We start from the raw sequence: 19,544 nt of genomic DNA, 5'->3' as shown, positions 1-19,544 counted from the left end.
TCCACCCCTGGCTCCAGGTGATTATTCATTTGTTTTTTGTCACTATAGGTTAGTTTGGACTTCATATAAATGGAATCATACATTTGTCTCTGGGCTCTTCCACTCAGCATAATAATGATTTTGAGATTTATCTATGTTGAAGCCTGTATGAATAATTCTTTCCTTTTTTTGCTGAGTACTATTCCATTGCATAGATGTACCACATTTTGTTTACCCATTCACCGGTTGATGAACATTTGGGTTCCTTTTGGTTTGGGGCTTATTGTGGAAAAAAAAAAAGCTGCTATGAACATGGGTGTTTAAGGCTTTGTGTAAATGTATGTTTTAATTTCTCTTGGGTAATACCTATGAATGGAATGGTTGGGTTAAATGGCAGAGGTGTGTTTAATTTTTTAAGAAGTATTTTGTGAGAACTTATGTAGTCAACTCCTCACATATATCTGGGCTCAGATAAGGATACAAAATTCACTGATTCCTTTAGGTAGAAAGCAGGTAGAAATCCTTATTGGCTTACTAATTTCTATATTTAATTGCTTATCACTTCCTTTGGTTTCCTAAAATGATTTCAACATCCTTCTTCTTCATCTCTCCCATCCTACCCATACCATTTCAGTAGGTACTGAGTACTTGGGTACCTATTTTGTACCCAGTACTGTGTTAGACAATAACGGGCACACAGGACTTTGAGTTAATGAGGCAGCAAAATAGGGACCCCCTCCTGTTGCCCGGACAGAGCTGGAGGAACCACAGCTATAGATTATGCTACAGGCAACATATGCCCAAACTCTTGAGGCTGCATTCCATTTACTTGACTCACATGCTAGAGGAAATGTCCCACCTTTGTTTGAGTGCGAGCTGTATTTATTTATTTATTTTTAAAGCAGGTATGGCTGTTAAATGAAGAGGAAGTGTTATGTGAAATCCTGGGGGAGGGGGGGCGGTGCGGTGAGAAAACTTTCCTGTTTTAATACCAAATAGCTTTAGATCAGGGGTTCGCAGTGTGTGGTCTCAGGACTAGTAGCATCAGTTTCCCCTGAGAAAGTGTTAGAAATGTAAATCTTTGGGCCTCAGTGTGGGCAAACTGAATCTGAAACAATAGATGAGGGATCTGTGTTTTAACAAGCCCTCCAGGTGATTCTGATCCATGCTCAAGTTTGAGGACCACTCTACTAAGCTCATTCCAATTGTGTAGATGGTTAGCTTTAGGTTTGGAGGAGTACGTCCTGGGTAACTGTGGACAGTAGGAATAACGTTGCCGCAGTGCCTATCCACCTCTTCCAGCATCTGCAATTCGTCTTCCACTCCTGGGCGGAACTCAGGTTCCTGGGCTTGGGTCCTCTCCCCTAGGAGCGGCAGCTAAAACCCGGCAAGTGGATTCAGAGTTTGCTGGCCTGGGTGCCGGCCGGGCATGCGTAGTGGCGCGAGCGCAGCAGCTAGGCGGCCGCCGAGAGGTATCCGCAGAGTGGAGCTGGGGGTGCTTGGATCCCGAGCGAGAGCTGCGGGCTCGACGGCTGCAGCAGGTACGGGGCGCGGCGGTGGGGTCCGAGAGGAAGGCTGGAACGGTAGGCAGAAAGCAAAGGTTCACTTCTTCGCCGGCGCACAGCGGCTTGAGTAGGGCGGGGGGAGGCGATCTCTCCGATTTCCCTCGTTCGAGAGGCGGCTCCCCGCGCCCGGCTGTGCAGTGCGGCGCCCTCAGACCTCCGGGTGCGCACCTGCCCCGTCCCGGCAACATGGAGTGCGGGCAGGTGTTAAATCATGTATTTATGCTGCTTACACAGTAAGCCTGTGAACTGAATTATGATTCCCTGCTTGAAGTTAGGCATTTTGTTAACTTTTCTATATTCCTCTGTCGCTTTTAAACTTTGGGTGGCTGCTGACGAGGCTTTCTGATCCAGCCTGTTTCACTTGAACTCCGTGAGTGATTTTATTTGCCTTTGGTCTTTTGGTGCATAGGATCAATAGGGCTGGAGTGAAATCGCATCCGTGGTTTCTAGTTTTGGTGCCTTCCTGGAGCAGGGGGCCTCTGGATGCGGCATAAAAAATGTCAACTTTCAGCGAATTTCAGTGCCAAATACCTTATGCATTTCAGCTACATTTTAAAGTAGAAACTTTATAAAATGTTAAGATTCCCCACCCCCGCCCCTTACTTTTTGTACATTAGTGTTATTTCAGGCTTAATCTGGTGCTATTCAAAGAAAGCGGTCTTTTAGATGAGTAACAAGAGTTCTCACTTTTCTGTCCTTTATTTACCCTGTAACATCTTCGGGCTCATACACAGATGTTTTACCCTGGGGCAGCGGTATTGGATACACTTGTAGGAGGCTAAGGCTGTGCTGCACAAATTTCTTGGATAACCTGTGAGTCATAAAATTTTAGGTCAGGGGGCACACACTTAACCTTATTTAGGTAAAGTGTTACATTTATGATGTGGGAAGCATATAAATAGAATTAATAGTTTGGGAAAAAGAAATTGTAAGTTCAGGAAGAGAAACCTATATGGAAAGGGAATACAGATACCTGCCTTTCCCTCCACCTTCTCCCCTTCCCATGATGAATGTTTTAATGGCAGAAATAATATACAGTTGGTTTAGTTTTGGACTGTTAAGAGACCTTCAGGGTCAGCCAGTTCAATTGCTTCAGTTTACAAATGAGAAAACCGAGACCAATGAGGTTAAATGACTTGCTGTGGCTGCTGGAGCCCCTCCTTGGCAAAGCTGGGCCTAGGGCCCAGGTTTTCTGATTTTAGGGCTCTTTTTACCATCCCCCTGATAATACTCTCTTCACAGTTTGGGTTGATTATTAAACTTTACTTTTCTCTTCTACCTTGTCTGGTTTAATCAGAAAATTAGTCATTCCTGTTACTAAGCTTGGTTGTACCCTATAAACACCTTTCAAAAAGTGCCCTCTCACTCAAGCCCCACCTAACAATTTGCTGATTTTGAAACCGCCCTCCTTTCTTGCCCCAGGCACATTGGGCCTTTGGCTCAGAATGCCTTTTTGCCTCCTTCCCTGAAGTCCTGCCCGCACTGCAAGGTGTAACTCAGGTGTGATCTCTTCTTGAAGCCTACCTTGATTACTGTGGCCAGAAAGTAGCTCTCCCTCTTCTAAACCCTATAGCATGTATTACTGTTGTCTGTGCCGCCAGCATCCCTCTCATCTTTAGTATCCCTGATTATTGTATTTTAGCACATGTCTCAACTTCCTGACCAGTTTGTAAGCTCTTAGAACTTAAAGCCTATGACTTAGACATCCCATCCAGTACTAAGCACTATGTTCTCAGACACTGCTTGTGGGAGGTGAAGTATGGATCATTTTGTAAAGGCATTTTTTTTAAAGATTTTATTTATTTATTTTGAGATAAAGATCAGGGTGAGGGGCAGAGGGGGAGGGAGAGGGAGACGATCTCAAGCCGACTCCACACTGAACACAGAGTCCGATGCAGGGCTGGATCCCATGACCCTGAGATCATGACCTGAGCCAAAACCAAGAGTCAGATGCTTAACCGACTGAGCCACCCAGGCGCCCCTTCTAAAGGGATTTGATGAAATATAGCAGGACAGTGGCCAAGTCAGACCAGCCTAATGGGGTGATTCTCATATTTTGATGAGAGCTCATGGATCTGTTTGGGGAGTGCTGGGGAAGGGGTAAAATCATAACAGGGGAGAGTTGTCCAGGCCTGCATTTAAGCATGTAACTGAGCCACCCAGGCGCCCTAAGCATGTGACTCTTAAGTGCTTAGTGGAAAGCACAGATTTAAGAAATGATGTAAAGGAAAAGGAAAAAGCTTTTGGTAAAAGACTAGATGCAGAGAAGAAAAGACGTATTGAAAATCAGTTTCAGGGGCGCCTGGGTGGCTCAGTTGTTAAGCGTCTGCCTTCCGCTCAGGTCATGATCCCAGGGTCCTGGGATCGAGCCCCGCATTGGGCTCCCTGCTCGGCGGGAAGCTTGCTTCTCCCTCTCCCACTCGCCCTGCTTGTGTTCCCTCTCTCGCTGTGTCTCTGTCAAATAAATAAATAAAATCTTTAAAAAAAAAAAAAGAAAATCAGTTTCAGGCTTGGTGTGTTGGTAATGGGCTTGTAATGTTGTTTTTATCTTATTAAGTACCTCCGGTTGTGACATCTTTCTCTGTTTCTTACAGTAATTGATATGGTTGTCTATTTCCCATTCTAGATGATAAGCTTTTGGGGGGGATGATCTTTAACCCCTCACAATGCGAGGCATGTAGCTTTGTGGTATTAGACGCTCAATAGTTACTGCATGAATAAATAAGTGTATTTTGGCCTGGGGAAGGTGGGCATTTAGGATCTTAGAGCTATCAGGTAGTACTTTATCTAGACTATCCCCTCATTATAAGAAGAGGAACTGAGTTATGCTTAACTAAGCTAGTTAGTGTTAACAGAAGCTCTGGCTACACCATCTCCTCACTACTAGCTCATTTCATTAACTCTAACTTTTCAAGGTTATTGGCCTCAAGATTAATTTGAGTTGGCAACAGGGCACTCCAGTTCAAGATGTTCTATGGATCGAAAACCCTCAGAGCCCAATCTAACGGGAGGAACTTGGTGGCCAACGGGAGGATGTCTGTGTTATTGGAAGAGATGAGACACAAGGGATGACTGGCCATTTCCAGGTTGAATACACAGAGTGAGGAGGGGTGAGGCTGCAGTCCTGGGAATCTGCGCACGATGGAGTTGAGGAGGAGTCTGGAAAGGACCTGGTAGCCTATGGGGCAGAAGACATAAACAGGGGGGCCCAAAGTCCTTGGACTGAGAGTGTATTTGGAAGATATATTTTACACTACCGGGAGGTGGAGAGTGATGGCTGTGGGGGTAAGGTTGAGAGAGAATTGTGATCAGACTCTCTACTTGGAAAAATAGGACAGAAGGCAATGCTTCTGAATCCAAAATAAGTTCAAGAGGTGGTTTGAAATACTTGTTTACTTGGAACAGATGTTGCAAATAGCCAATTTGCAAATCAACACAGCCTTTTCACTGAGCTGCACATAGCATTGAGGGAACTGTTGACAGCACATCTTTTACACTGAACATTCACAGCTTCAACTGGTAGTGATGCTTATTCTTGTAAAGGAGTCAAGGAGAGCGAGTGGTCGAAAGGAGAGACAGAGCTTGAGAGATGGTTTGCTGGGGGTGGGGGTGGGGAAGCGTTGGCCAGGTATAGAGGGATTACCTTTTTTTTTTGTCATGATATTAGTCAGAATTGGTTGGATAGCCAAATGCAAAATCAGGTAGTATGTTGAAGTTAATGTCTCAGACACTTAAAAAAATGCCCAAATATTACATTCTAGAGTTATATGTTATAGCACAATTTTATAAAATGACCGTATTCTGAATCTTTCTCAAAAAAATAATGGTAATATTAGTAACTAGTATTATAGAATGTTTTCCATGGACCAGACACTGTTCTAAACACTTTATGTGATATGTCAGAGTCTTTACAAACTATTCTATGAGATTGGTGCAATTATTCCTGTTTTACAGATGAGAAAACAGACTTAGACAAAGCCACATTTCTGAGGTGATACAATTGACAAGTGTTGAGCTAAGTTTTGATCCCAGGCCTGCCTGTCTTCAGTCATGGAGAGCTCAAATAACTTAATTAAATATCTTAACAAAAGGCAAAGCTTTATCTGTGGTAACTCTAATAGATGCTTAGAATGGCCACAGATTTCAGCTGGTGGAACTCTCAACATTCTATGAGCCAGACTTTAATCTGAGAAACAAAACAACAGTGGTGAATCTTTCCAGTTTTTGTTTTTATTTTAAAAATTATTCCACTTAGTCTTTATCTCCTTTTTTACCCTCAAAGCATCTCTGGAGGCATTCAGCAACTCTTTCTCTGGATGCACCATAAAGCTATTTCTGTTGTGTTCCTATCCTCTTTTAGGGGGCAGAGCAGGGGTAATGGAGGTGAGTTGGTGTAGTGATCCAGGAGACGCCTCTGAGTTGGGGGGTGTGAAATTCACTTTGTGTATGAGTTTAAAGACTCTCGGGTGACCACGTTTGTAAGGATTTTTTTTTCCCCTGAGGTGGCAGGATCTACTGCTGGAAGCTCCTGGAATATCTGTGGGTCTTGACCCTTATTCTGATCTCAAGTCTTTGAACTGTGGTCAAAACCCCCAGGGAGAATCCAGACCTGAACACAGTCTTCTGGGATCCTCAAGATCAGTGAGTTCTGAAGTCAGTGTGGACTTGTTGCAGTTGGAGGTGGGTGTAGCGACCTCAGGGAAGGCCCCAGGTCAGAGACAAATAATTGAGAGTCAGGACTGGCAGTCCCCAGATTTGACCAGCGAGTTGCCCTTGAGAAAGTGCCTCCCATCTATCTCCTTGATGAACCTAATTACTCCCTCATGGGAGTCTCAAAATGGAATCCAGCTGAGAGCGTTCTTCTCTTCCCTGTGATGAGTCCACTGTTCCCATTTCTTGCTTCTGCTTCACCTTCTTCTGGTTCTGTGCTTTCCCGGGGCATGTGCACTGGATATAAAAGGAAAGGCCACTAGCTTCTGGCCTCCACCCATTTCCACTCTTCTCAACATCCAAGAACTCATCATTACCATCCAGCTCTTTCCCTGAACAAAGATCCAAATCCACATTTTCTTCTGGGTGATGATGAAAATCAGGGACCAAGAGAAAGAGGCCTTTGTACTGCCTGTAGGTTTATAGGTTATAAAATAGCTATACAAGTTTGATTGCTGGAAATTTTGCTGACATAAAAGATCATGAGACGTGAGGCTGTGTCAGCTTTGATCGTCTTCTTTTCCGTATTCCTGTGTCTCAGAGTACTTATTCGTTGTTTTTGGTGAGATGTAGCATGGCTTCTGTAAAAGCAAGTTGCTTTTTAGTAACACTGTGGGCACAGAAAGGGTATGTGTTAGAGTGATGATTAGGAGAGTTTCTCATTTAAAACATTATTTTATCAGAAAGTTTTATTTTTTTTAAGATTTTATTTATTTATTTGAGAGAGGGAGAGAGCACGTGCACACAAAGGCAGCGGGAGTAGGGGAGGGAGAGGGACAAGCAGACTCAGTGTGAGCATGGAGCCCAATGTGGGGCTCGGTCTCAGGACCCTGAGATCATAGACCTGAGCTGAAACCAAGAGTCAGACGCTTAAATGACTGGGCCACCCAGGTGCCCCTTATCAGAAAGTATTTTGTTTTTAGGAGAGTGACAGGTTATTTGCTCACAAAGTCCAGTGGTGAGGGGACTTTAGACTTGATAAGAAACTTTTAATCAATTCAGAGCTATAAAGCTACAAGAATATTTGGATGATAACTCACTGCACACAGACATGCCTCCTTCAAAAAATCCAAGCCAACCATAGAGGAGACATAAGAAACTGTCTTTTCCGATAGTAAGGTGGATGGATGTCTTTGTAAGGTGAAAGGTTTGTGGGGCACCTTCTTCATGATAAAAAGCGAAAGGTTTTTGGGGGAATGGTTGACATTGACCTTATTATTAAGAAACTCAAATTGTTTAAAGATCTAGGAAATAACACATTTTTTTTTTAAACTTAAGAAATGATGAAGTCCCCTTCAATTTGTTGGAGAACCAAGAAACAAGATTTTAGCAGTGCTGTCAAAATAGAATTTGGATTGAATTTGAAACATTGGTAATTGTGTGGAAGAGGATCAGTCATGGTAATTAAGCCTTGGACCAAGGTCTACTTGTCTTAACCTTCTTCCCTACAATGAATTCCCATGGGGGGCCCTCTGCACTCTATGAATAAAAGAGTAAACCTACCCCACAGATCACAACTGTAAAATCCAAAGTGATGCATGACAATCTGTGACCTAAAACTGATGTTGATCAAACAATTTGAATGCCTTAGATAGAAAGTACCGGCTGCATTCCCACATTGTTCCCATAGCTGGTGCTCAGAATCTAGATTAAATTGTTGAAATAAAAGAAAAGCAGGTTCAGAACCGACTCACAGTGAATGATCAAAGGCACAAGTAGAGTTTTTGTTTCATTTCACTTTGTCATCTTAAATGCCATCCTTTGTAGCTATATTGGTTTCTTTTTTTTTTTGTCCTTGATGATATATATTCAAAGTGTACTGTTTATAGATAAAAATCAATGCAGACTAGAATTTTGAGGTTTGATAAATGAGTCTCTGCTTAGGTTTTAATGCAATTCATCAATAATTTGGTGGGAATACAGTACCAAGTTAGCACATAATTGAACCTTTAGCTCGATATCAAGTTAGTATTTATAACCTTTAGGAACAAATCCAAATTTCTCAGACTCCTGAATTCTTTTCTTCTACAGGCTCTCTAAGCATTTTGTCCTGATGAAGTCTCCCTTTTCCTTCCTCCCTCCTCAGCTTTAGGTACACTGGGACACTCTTTTGGTCCAGATGGTGTTTTCAAGAGTGGCCCAGTTCTTGCAGAGTTTAAGTGTTACCAGGTTAGTGTTAACGGATGGCACTGTGTTCACGGTGCCAGCCGTGAAACACAGCTACATAAATTCAATGGTGTTTTTTAGCAAAGTTGACATGCGAGTGAATTAATTTTGGAAAAACTACAATAACAGCAATTTGCTTTATCCCTTTTCTTATCCTCAAACAGCCCAAGTTAAACTCAAGATCACCGCCAATGGAAAAAGGTAACTTGAGAATCTCTGAGTAGTGATCAATCAAAATGAGCTGGGTAACTTCAAGTTTAGATATCTGAAATCAGTTGGCCTATGATCAGGAGCATGGATGGGAAGTCAAAGTCTGACCCCATGAGAAGGGAGGCCTCTTCAGCTGCATGTTTAATGATCAAACAAGATAGTGAATGTGAAAGCAATTAGTAAACTATAAGGTAAGGAGTAAGCTATTTATTGATAGTTATAATAATTTTCTGACCTTGCTGCCTTTCACTGATAAGTAGCCAAGACTTTGAGAATGACTTGCCTGCTTGAGGTTACCTAGTTGGAAGGGACAGGGATGGAACTCACATCTATATTTTCTAGTTTCAGCATCTGACAAAATGTCAGGGCTCAGCATTGGGACCATAGTCATAGCCAAGACAGATACAGGGTCCCTGTCCTCTTGGAGCTTCAGTATAGCTCCAAATCCAGTGCTTATCCAATCAATCCATATTCTTTTACTGAGGGAATAATTTCAAATTTTTATTTGGTTTTTATAAGATCCTAAGTATGTTTGTAGCTAAGCCTTGACTGTGGAGCTCGTTAAGGGATTTCTCCGTTGCCAGAGGTGCCTTCAACAACTGCCTCCTAAACTTCAGATCTCACTTGATATTTATTAATCTCCATTAGGGCGAGAGGGGTTGGATGCCTCTCAGCAGTCTTCTCATTGTCAATCAGAGGCTTGTTGCAGAAGAATAATTTTCTTCCCTCTGCAAAAATCAAAGGGCTGCAATTGAATAAAGGGAGGTGAGTTGGGGGTAGGGCTGTGAGTGAGACATGTCCCTACATTCATGCATTTCAGTCAGATGGAGGAGGCAGACACATGGACAGCCTGGGACAAGAGTAAGCACCAGGAGAAAGGGCAGAATGAAGCTTTGGGGGAGCCCAAGTCGAGAGCGGTTAATTCTGTTCAGTGGGTTGAGGAAGGTGTCAAGACTTTTGGGCTGAGCCTTGAAAACACAAGTTCAATCTACAGAGAATAGATGGAGGAAAAAGCAATCCTCGGAGAAGGGAGAGTAGGAGCGAAAGCATGGATACTAGAAAGAGCTGGCCTGTTCAGGAAGCTGCAGGTACTTAAATGTGTTCTAAAACATAAGCATGCATACGAATCACCTGGAGAGCTTGGTGAAAAATGGATTGCTAGGTCCCAACTCCAGAGTTTCTCATTCTTTAAGTCTGGGATGGGGCTGGAGAGTTTCATTTTAGCAAGTTCCCAGGTGAGGCCGAGGCTGCTGATCTGGGAACCACACTTTGAGAAACAGTGGGCTAGAATAAAGGGCATTGTATGATAGATGAGCTAGGAAGAAATGGTTTTCTTTTGAAACTATACTACCTTCACAAAATTGATGTTTCAGGTTTTTGGTTGTTGTTGTTGTTGTTGTTTTTTAAGCTTATTTTCTAAGTAATCTCTACACCCAACGTAGGGCTTGAACTCATGACCCCAAGATCAAGAGTCATGTGCTCTACCGACTAAGCCAGCCAGGCACCCCATTGTTTTGTTTTTTAATTAGTCTCATTTACCAAGTGGTTGCTGCCTTGAGCCCCTTGCTGTTCCCTGGAAGTTCCTTATCTGTTCTATGCCCACCCCCCTTGTTCTAAGAAATCAGTCCTTTTCTTCTATTACATACTTTTAAATAAATAACTGCTGTTTAGTCAGTATGGCCATTCCACCCATGGAAAGCTGAACAGCCAACATCGATCAGCTAGATGATGTCAGGAGTCGACCCCAAACCAAGTATGAATGACTAGTATATTCACAGGGTATATACTTGGATTTTATTTTTGTTAATCTGGATATAATGTTAAACTTTATTCAACAGGTATTTTTGGAATAGTTTGTAAGCTCTGAGCTAAGAGGTAGAATGTACACAATGGCAGAAAGTTCCTTCCCTGCCCTCAGAAAACATGTAGTTTTATGGGAAGGTTAAGATGCATGAATTCATAGCTCCAGTACAGGGCAGTTGGTGCCACGTGCTGTAGGAATGATAGAAACCAAGGGTGAGGGGGCTGAGGTGGAGGAAGGCTCACTTTCCATTGTAACAATTAGGGCAGGCAAGGACGGAGTTGAGGGAATGATGATTAATGCTGTCTTCTGATGTTTCGTGCATCTTTGTAAGCCATCTGAAATAAGGGAGCATTTGTCTACATAAAGCAAATAATGGAGGAGGGGCATTTGAAGGAGGTAGGCATTGAAGGATGGCAGGTGCTCACCAGTCGGTAGGGAGAGGAAGAGGGAGAGGTGTTCCAGACTATGGGGGCGATTGAACCTCACAATGGAGGTGTGGCAGGGCAGTGCAGGTGCAGCTAGGGGTAAATACTCTTTCATTTTGGGGGAAGTGCAGGGAGATAAGACTGGAAAGGCATTTAGGGAAGGTTGTGGAGCACTTGAGTATGAGTTTGTGGGATTTGGGCTTTATTCTGTAGGCAATGTTGAGTCATAGGCTTATCTTGGCTTACCCTGACTGTCAGTTCCCTCCTAACCCCCAAACACATCAGAAAAGGAGGAACCCTATTTCTTACAGTGCATTTATCTATAGTTCATACTCTCTTGGATAAACACCTAAAAATGCTTTTGCCTGGCTGATTTTAATATGTGTATTTCAGTCATCTTTTGGATTTGCAAAAATCAATCTATCTTTAAAGGCTTCTGTGTCTTTCAAAAATATGTAAAATGTAAAAGGACAACTAGTTTCAGTTTCTGAGAAACAAATGATAAAAATGAGACGAAAATAAATTACTAGGTCTAGTGATTGTATTACTTGTTCTGGATTGTTCTGGGAAGACAAGGGAATTCAAAAATTAAGGCTAAGGATATAAATATGGTGTCTTAAGCAGATGCTTTCAGGCTGACTCCCAAGTGCTGAAAGATTCCAAAGGTAAGGGTGAATGACAATGTGGTGTCTCTTCAGAATTGCTTTAGCGATAAGTGGGGTGATGTCTACTGGTTTAGTGCTGATTTAGAAGAGCTGGGGATTAAAAGGCACTAAGGCCAAGTGGTCCCTTTTATTCATCTTTTTGGGGGATGGCTACAAATGGGAAAGACATTGTGTCTCATTGGAGATTTTAAGAATCTTCTGTGTATATCCCCTACAAAGTATCCTGTGCTGAGAACGACAGTGTGGTGAGAAAAGCAAAAAACAGTGGATTTGTAAGTAGAAGTTGGCACCCTGGTGCTACCACTTGCTAGCTGACTGATAAAAGAGGCAGCTTAGTGAGTTAGTGGGACAGAACTGACTGACTCCCATTTGCCCACAATCCACAGCTAAGAAGTTCAGTGGGTGGGAAAGTCATGCAGCCTATCTGAACCTTGGTGGTGGTGGTGGTGGTTTGTATTTTGTGGTGGTGGTTCTTTTTTGTTGTGGATTAAATAAGATAAAGTAGTTAAATGGAAAGTTACCGTACACATTTTAGATTAAAAATCTTTTTTTTTTTTTTTTAAGATTTTATTTATTTATTTGAGAGAGAGAGACACACAGCAAGAGAGGGAACACAAGCAGGGGGAGTGGGAGAGGGAGAAGTAGGCTTCCCGCGGAGCAGGGAGCCTGATGTGGGGCTCAATCCCATGACCTGAGCCGAAGGCAGACGCTTAACGACTGAGCCACCCAGGTGCCCCTAGATTAAAAGTTTTCTAATAGGGGTGCCTGGCTGGCTCAGTCGAAAGAGCATGGGACACTTGATCTCCGGGTCTTGAGTTTGAGCCTCATGTTAAGTATAGAGATTACTTAAAGGAATAAATAAATAAAAAGTTAAAAAAGAATGTAACTTTTTTTAAAAATAAAATTTAATAACACTAAGATTTATTTGAAGTTCTTGGGGCCACAGATGTGGATGGCCATGTGGAGTATGAGCTGTTGCTGCTTTTTCCCCCCTTCCTTGCCCCCACCCAGGTGAGAGCTTCTTGAGGGCAAGACTGTATCTTTCCAACTTTGTATCCCCATTGCCTGATGCGTAGTAGGAACTTGATAAGTTGTTGAATGAATATATAAAAAGGAATTAATGAATGGATGAATTTATACCCACCCCCACCCTGTCACATACCTTCTACTTGCTTGTAGAGACTTAAGATCTATGGTGCCTTATTTTACTTACTTACTTGTTTGTTTGTTTATTTATTTATTAAGTTCTGCCCCCAATGTAGGGCTCAAACTCACGACCCCAAGATCTAGAGTCGCATGCTCTACTGACTGATCAGGCCAGGCGCCCCCTGGTGCCTTATTTTTTTTAGACTGCTAACCCCCTGTCTGTTTTACTGACAGTAAATCTTGAGAGAGGACCCAGCCTTATCCAGGAGACACAGCTGCATAGCTTGAGTTCGAAGTATAAGCATCTTTGTAGATTCACATGCATTCTAAACTAATTCTTGAAATGAATTAAATAATATTTAATAATGTTTTACATGTGGATAATGTATGTAAAACTGATTTCATCTCTGAAATAAACTGACACGTATAAATTGAGGTTATGTGTTGTAATGAGCACTGGTATTATATGAAACTGATGAATCACAGACCTTTACCCCTGAAACAAATAATACATTATATGTTAATTAATTGAATTTAAATTTAAAAAAATAAATTGAGGTTATATTCCTCTTAAAGTATTTTATATTGCTTTTTTCCCCCTTTAATATTTTTTTATTATGTTACGTTAATCACCATACATTACATCATTAGTTTTTGATGTAGTGTTCCATGATTCATTGTTTGCATATAACTCCCAGTGCTCCATTCAGTACGTGCCCTCTTTAATACCCATCACCAGATTAACCCATCCCCCCACCCCTCCCCTCTAGAACCCTCAGTTTGTTTCTCAGAGTCCATAGTCTCATGGTTTGTCTCCCCCTCCAATTTCCCCCCCTTCATTTTTCCTTCTTACTATCTTCTTTTTCTTTTAACATATAATGTATTATTTGTTTCAGAGGTACAGGTCTGTGATTCAACAGTCTTACACAATTCACAGTGCTCACCATAGCACATACCCTCCCCAATGTCTATCACCCAGCCATCCTATCCCTCCCACCCCCCATCACTCCAGCAACCCTCAGTTTGTTTCCTGAGATTAAGAATTCCTCATATCAGTGAGATCATATGATACATGTCTTTCTCTGATTGACTTATTTCGCTCAGCATAATACCCTCCAGTTCCATCCACGTCATTGCAAATGGCAAGGTTTCATTCCTTTTGATGGCTGCATAATATTCCATTTTATGTATATGTATATATATATACACACACACACCACATCTTCTTTATCCATTCATCTGTCGGTGGACATCTTGGCTCTTTCCATAGTTTGGCTATTGTGGACATTGCTGCTCTAAACATCGGGGTGCACGTACCCCTTCGGATCCCTACATTTGTATTTTTGGGGTAAATATCCAGTAGTGCAATTGCTGGGTTGTATGGTGGCTATATTTTCAACTTTTTGAGGAACCTCCATACTGTTTTCCAGAGTGGAGTATTTTATATTGTTTTATTTTTTTTATTATTTTTTTTTTTTTTAAAGATTTTATTTATTTATTTGAGAGAGAGAGAGAATGAGAGACAGAGAGCATGAGAGGGAGGAGGGTCAGAGGGAGAAGCAGACTCCCTGCCGAGCAGGGAGCCTGATGCGGGACTCGATCCCGGGACTCCAGGATCATGACCTGAGCCGAAGGCAGTCGCTTAACCAACTGAGCCACCCAGGCGCCCTATATTGTTTTAAGAAGAATCCGATTAGGAGTAGGAGAGTAGCCTATAGAGATGCTTGGAGAAATGTGTATTAATACACTGATCTGCTAGAGGCTTGGATACCTGTTTTTCCTGCAGTTAAATGAAACAAGAACCAAAAGTAATTTTATTCTACCTTAGGTTTCACGGTTTGTTTAATGTTAGCAGTACAGTTGACCCTTGAACATCGTTGAGGTTAAGGGTGCTTACCTCACCCCATTCGCCCCTGCAGTGAAAAATCCACGTATAGCTTCTGAACCCCCCAAAACTTTACTACTGATAGCCTACTGTTGACCAGAAACCTTACTGATAACGTAAAAGCCTTACTGATAGCACGAGCAGTCAATGAACACATATTGTGGAGGTTATATGTATTATATATATATTATGCAAAATATATATATATTATGTAAAATAAGCTAGAGAAAAGAAAATGTTATTAAGAAAGTTATAAGGAAGAGAAAATACATTTACAGTACTGTACTATATTGAAAAAACATCTACATATAACTGGACCCACGCAGTTCAAATCTGTGTTGTTCAAGGGTCAACTGTTACTCAGTTCTTGACTCATGAAATTAGGCTGGATTAATATGGGCAAAAATTCATCTTTTTCAATTTGAACAAAGTAGTTTCACTTTAAAAATTATTGTATTACCTGTTAATATACATCTGGAATGCGTAGGATAAAAAAATTCACCTTGCTAAATTTTTACTGAGTTATGTTCTGCCTACGTGATATGTATTGTGCTATGGGAGACTAAGCCTTAATTGAAGTTTTCTGCAAGGTTAGTATTAAATTTCTCATAGAATTAGGACAATAAATAATGGAAGAACTGAAAACATTATAATTTTCTGGTAATTCAGAGAAAATGACTACATTCTGAGGAAGTGTACTAAAGCAGCACTGTAATGCTCATTTTTGCAAGTTAATTATTAAATATCAGTAGGAATATTCTTTGCGTCCTATTTCACATCTCAGGCACACTTTAGGGAGGCCTTATGTTATATATGTTGCTCATTTAATCTAAAAAGGCTCACTCATGCCTTTTGTGTGCACAGGTTCTTTCCATTATGTTATGCCCTTAGGCATTATAATAAGGGTATTACAAAATCAAGCAGCAAGACTTCTCACGGAAATTAATGGTTTCATATTAATCAGACATTGTCAAAATCTTTGTCTTGAATAGGATTAAACAGTGTTCCATCAGTGTTCTTGGTGCACATGATGGGATTGTTGTTTTTTTATTTTATTTATATTTTTTATTTATTTTTTTAAAAGATTTTATTTGTTTATTTGACAGAGAGATAGAGAGAGAGCACAAGTAGGCAGAGAGGCAGGCAGAGGGAGAGGGAGAAGCAGGCTTTCCGCTGAGCAGGGAGCTCGATGCGGGGCTCGATCCCAGGACCCTGGGATCATGACCTGAGCCAAAGGCAGCCACTTAACCAACTGAGCTACCCAGGTGCCCCTGTTGTTTTTTTTAAATAACAGCTTTATTGAGGTATAATTCACATGCCATTCAAATCACTCGTGTGTAAGTCCGTTTTAGAATATATATATTTTTAAAGATTTTATTTATTTATTTGACAGAGAGACACAGCGAGAGAGGGAACACAAGCAGGGGGAGTGGGAAGGAAGCAGGCTTCCCGCGGAGCAGGGAGCCCAACGCGGGGCTCATTCCCAGGACCCTGGGATCATGACCTGAGCCGAAGGCAGATGCTTAACGACTGAGCCACCCAGGCGCCCCTAGAATATTTTTATCATCCTGTATCCATTAACACTCCTCATTTCCTACCCACCCCCTGCCTAGGCAATGACAGTTCTACTTTGTGTTACATATTCTTGACATTTCATATAAATGAAATCATACAATATGTGGCCTTTTGTGTCTGGCTTATTTCACTTATCATAATATTTTTGAGGTTCATCCATGTTGGAATATTAAAATTTCACTCTTTATGGCTGACTAGTAGTCCATTGTGTGGATCCTACTACATCTTATTTGTTGCTCAGTTGATGGGCATTTGAGTTGTTACCACTTTTTGGCTATTATGAATACTGCTGCTGTGAACAAGTTTTTTGGGGGGTGGCATGTGTTTTCATTTCTCAGGCCTATATCTAGAAGTGGAATTGCTGGGTCATATGGTAACTTGTTTAACATTTTGAGGAATTGCCGGACTGTTTTCCAATATGACTGCACCACTTTATTTTATTATTTTGTGACTGCAGCATTTTACATTCCCACCAGCAATGTGTGAAGGTTCCAGTTTCTCCACATCCTAAATTGCTATTTATCTTTTTGATTATGGCCCTCTTGGTATGAAAGTGGTATCTCATTGTGGTAACATTTTTTTTTATTAATAAACTCTATTTTTTAGTACAGTTTTAGATTTACAGAGAAATTAAATAGGTAGTACAGAGAGTTCCCATGTGCCTCCACACTGACATACACTAATAGTTTACCCTATTAACATCTTACATTAGTGTGGTACATTTGTTATAATTAAGTTTGTTCCTATTTCCTTAGTTTTTACAGAAAGTCCTGTTTCTGTTCCAGGATCCCATCGAGATACCACACATTATATTTAGCTGACATTTCTCAGGCTTCTCTTGGCTGTGATAGTTTCTCTGCCTTTCCTTGTTTTTTGATGACCTTCAGAGTTTTGAGTAGTAGTCAGGTACATTGTAGGATGCCCTTCTGTTGGAATTTGTCTGATTTTTCTTTTTTGTGATTAGACTGCATTGACATTGGTTTTTAGTATAAAAAATATTACATGAGCTCAGTTTATTTGGAGTATAGAAATACATGATCAGAACTGGAAATCAGCAAAAGTATGGTTAATAGGAAATTCCTAGGAATTAAAAAAAAAATTCAGTTTCCTCTGGAGAAGGAACAGACCTTTAACTCAAGATATATTTTTTCTAGCAAGGACTTGATCACATTGGTAGACGATCAGATAAAGTAGGAGAATTTATTATTGTGACTGTCATTAGGGAGCATCTAAGGATAGAGCCATAGACATATTTTTCACTGCTTTAAATGTACCCAAGAATGATGTTTTGCTTGTAATAAAACATAAAATTAATAGAAATTCAGATTGCCTTTAAGAATCCCATGGTTCTGAGGCACCAAGGGTACAACATATGGTCAGTATTTTGACCACCATCAATTCCAGGAATCCTGACAGATGCCTCGTGAAGGGGGCAGGCACCTGGGGCTCAGGGACGCTGTGTCTTGTGGCCAGACTCATGCAGCTGTCAGTAGTTGAGCTGAGATTTGAATCCAGGGCTGTGGAAGTTTATACCTTACTGTTGCCAGGCTCCAGAGTTTCCGGAGGTTTGAAATCAGTAATGTTTTGAAGGGCATAGGCTTGAGTCCGTATCATACTGGATATTTTTACTGCCAGCTGGAGGAGATAGCATCTCTCTCTGTTCAAGGCCCCACTGAAATCAGTCTGTCCAATTCACAGCATACCTGTGATCTGCTGACAAAGGAGAGCCAGCTTGGCCCACGTCATTATGTCCTCTTGTCTGCCTGTGGCCTGCTAACTCCCCTGCCACACGTGTCTCCTGATATGAAGCCTGAGGGTTATAAAACAGGAAAGCAGCCATGTAGGAGAACAACATATTCAGCTAAGCTTTATCAGTGGTTACGTTGCTTAATGTGCATTGCTCATGGTATGTCTCAGTAAGATCTTGAGTTTGTTAATAAGTGAGTAGCATAGAGGATTTGGTCTTAAATACTTACTTTTGAAAAAGAGTAGGTATGGTAATAACCTGTGAATGCACATGAAATGAAATAATAAAGTAACACAGAAGATCTGAGAAAGGTTTGGAAAATTTCCCTACTTGATTCAGCTAATCCTTGTAAAGGGCCCAAGTTGGTTGATCACGGACTGATACAAGGTTTCTTTCTGGTCATACTTTCTTTATGAGTTAGGGTAGGCTATCGAATTCTTTTTTTTTTTTTTTTTTAAGATTTTATTTACTTATTCATAAGAGACAGAGACAGAGAGAGAGGTAGAGGGAGAAGCAGGCTTCCCGCTGAGCAGGGAGCCCGATGCGGGACTCAATCCCAGGACCCTGGGATCATGACCTGAGCTGAAGGCAGACGCTTAACCATCTAAGCCACCCAGGCACCCTCGCCATCGATTTCTTGTTCACATAAATGTCAGTGTGCATTGGCTGTTCTTCAGAGCAGCTGTTCTATATGCAATGACTCAGAGATCCCAGTTGCTGTGGTTTTGATTTTGCTGTTTTAACATGGGACTTCCAGATTGTCTTAGCAGGGGAAGAGGAGCTAGAGGATCATATACTAGCTCTGAATTGCTTTGGCTTAGTGTGGCACATATTACTTCTACTCACAGCCCATTGATTAGAACTAATCACATGATCCTGCTGGAAGGGAGGAGATGCACGTGGCTGTTCATTGAACAGTAAATGTCTTTGCCTCACCTTCTTGACAGCAAGAGAAGTGGTTGGTTTGCCAAAACAACAACAACAGCAAAAAACCCCTAACCTCAACCTAACTCATCCACCCCAAAAACTCCAGTAAAGAGAGAAAAATATACTGAAACATTTAGTGATAATTACTTGATGCTAAATTCCAAATGAGCTTTGCCATAAACTAATAAATTTATAATAATTTAGGTATGGCTGATTCAGCAACTTGATATACATTTGTGGATATCAAGACTGCATCTTCTAAGGGAATAAAGACAAACTTATAAGAAAAAAGTTACCTTTTTGCATTATAATTCTTCAGGTGATGATTAAAGCTTATATTTATTGAGGTATTCTTTTGTTTTATTTTTTAAAGATTTATTTACTTATTTTAGAGAGAGAGAGAACACAGCGGGGAGGGGCAGAGGGAGAGGGAGAGAATCTTAAGCAGACTCTGCACTGAGCATGGAGCCCAATGTGGGACTCTATCCCATGACCCTGAGATCATGACCTGAACCAAAACCAAGAGTTGGACACTCAACCAACTGAGCCACCCAGGCACCCCTAAAGTAGTTAAACTGTTTTTTGCTTAAAATTGTTACAGTGTAAGAAAATAGAAGTGGTGACTAAAATTAAAAAATTATTTTTCTTAAGCAAAAAGGAAACATTTAGGAAGCAAGTATTCTAATAGTTTTCACTGATGTAATTTTAACTTGTTTCTGTCTGTGAGCAAAGATAATCAA

At 41.2% G+C, this 19,544-nt stretch overlaps 1 protein-coding gene across 1 annotated transcript in view; it reads left to right on the top strand.

Annotated features, from left to right (window-relative positions):
• Positions 1–1,443: 1,443 nt before the first annotated feature.
• PLS1 (plastin 1) overlaps positions 1,444–19,544 on the top strand; it is a 100,931-nt gene continuing 82,830 nt past the window's right edge. The window contains exon 1 of the mRNA XM_032408539.1: positions 1,444–1,520. The gene's annotated coding sequence lies outside the window, so the exon portion shown is untranslated. The remainder of the gene's footprint in view (positions 1,521–19,544) is intronic.

This window comes from Phoca vitulina, unplaced genomic scaffold (assembly GCF_004348235.1).
Source record: "Phoca vitulina isolate PV1807 unplaced genomic scaffold, GSC_HSeal_1.0 scaffold10, whole genome shotgun sequence".
Classification (NCBI taxonomy): Eukaryota; Metazoa; Chordata; class Mammalia; order Carnivora; family Phocidae; genus Phoca; species Phoca vitulina.
This window is presented reverse-complemented; position numbering and strand designations above follow the sequence as displayed.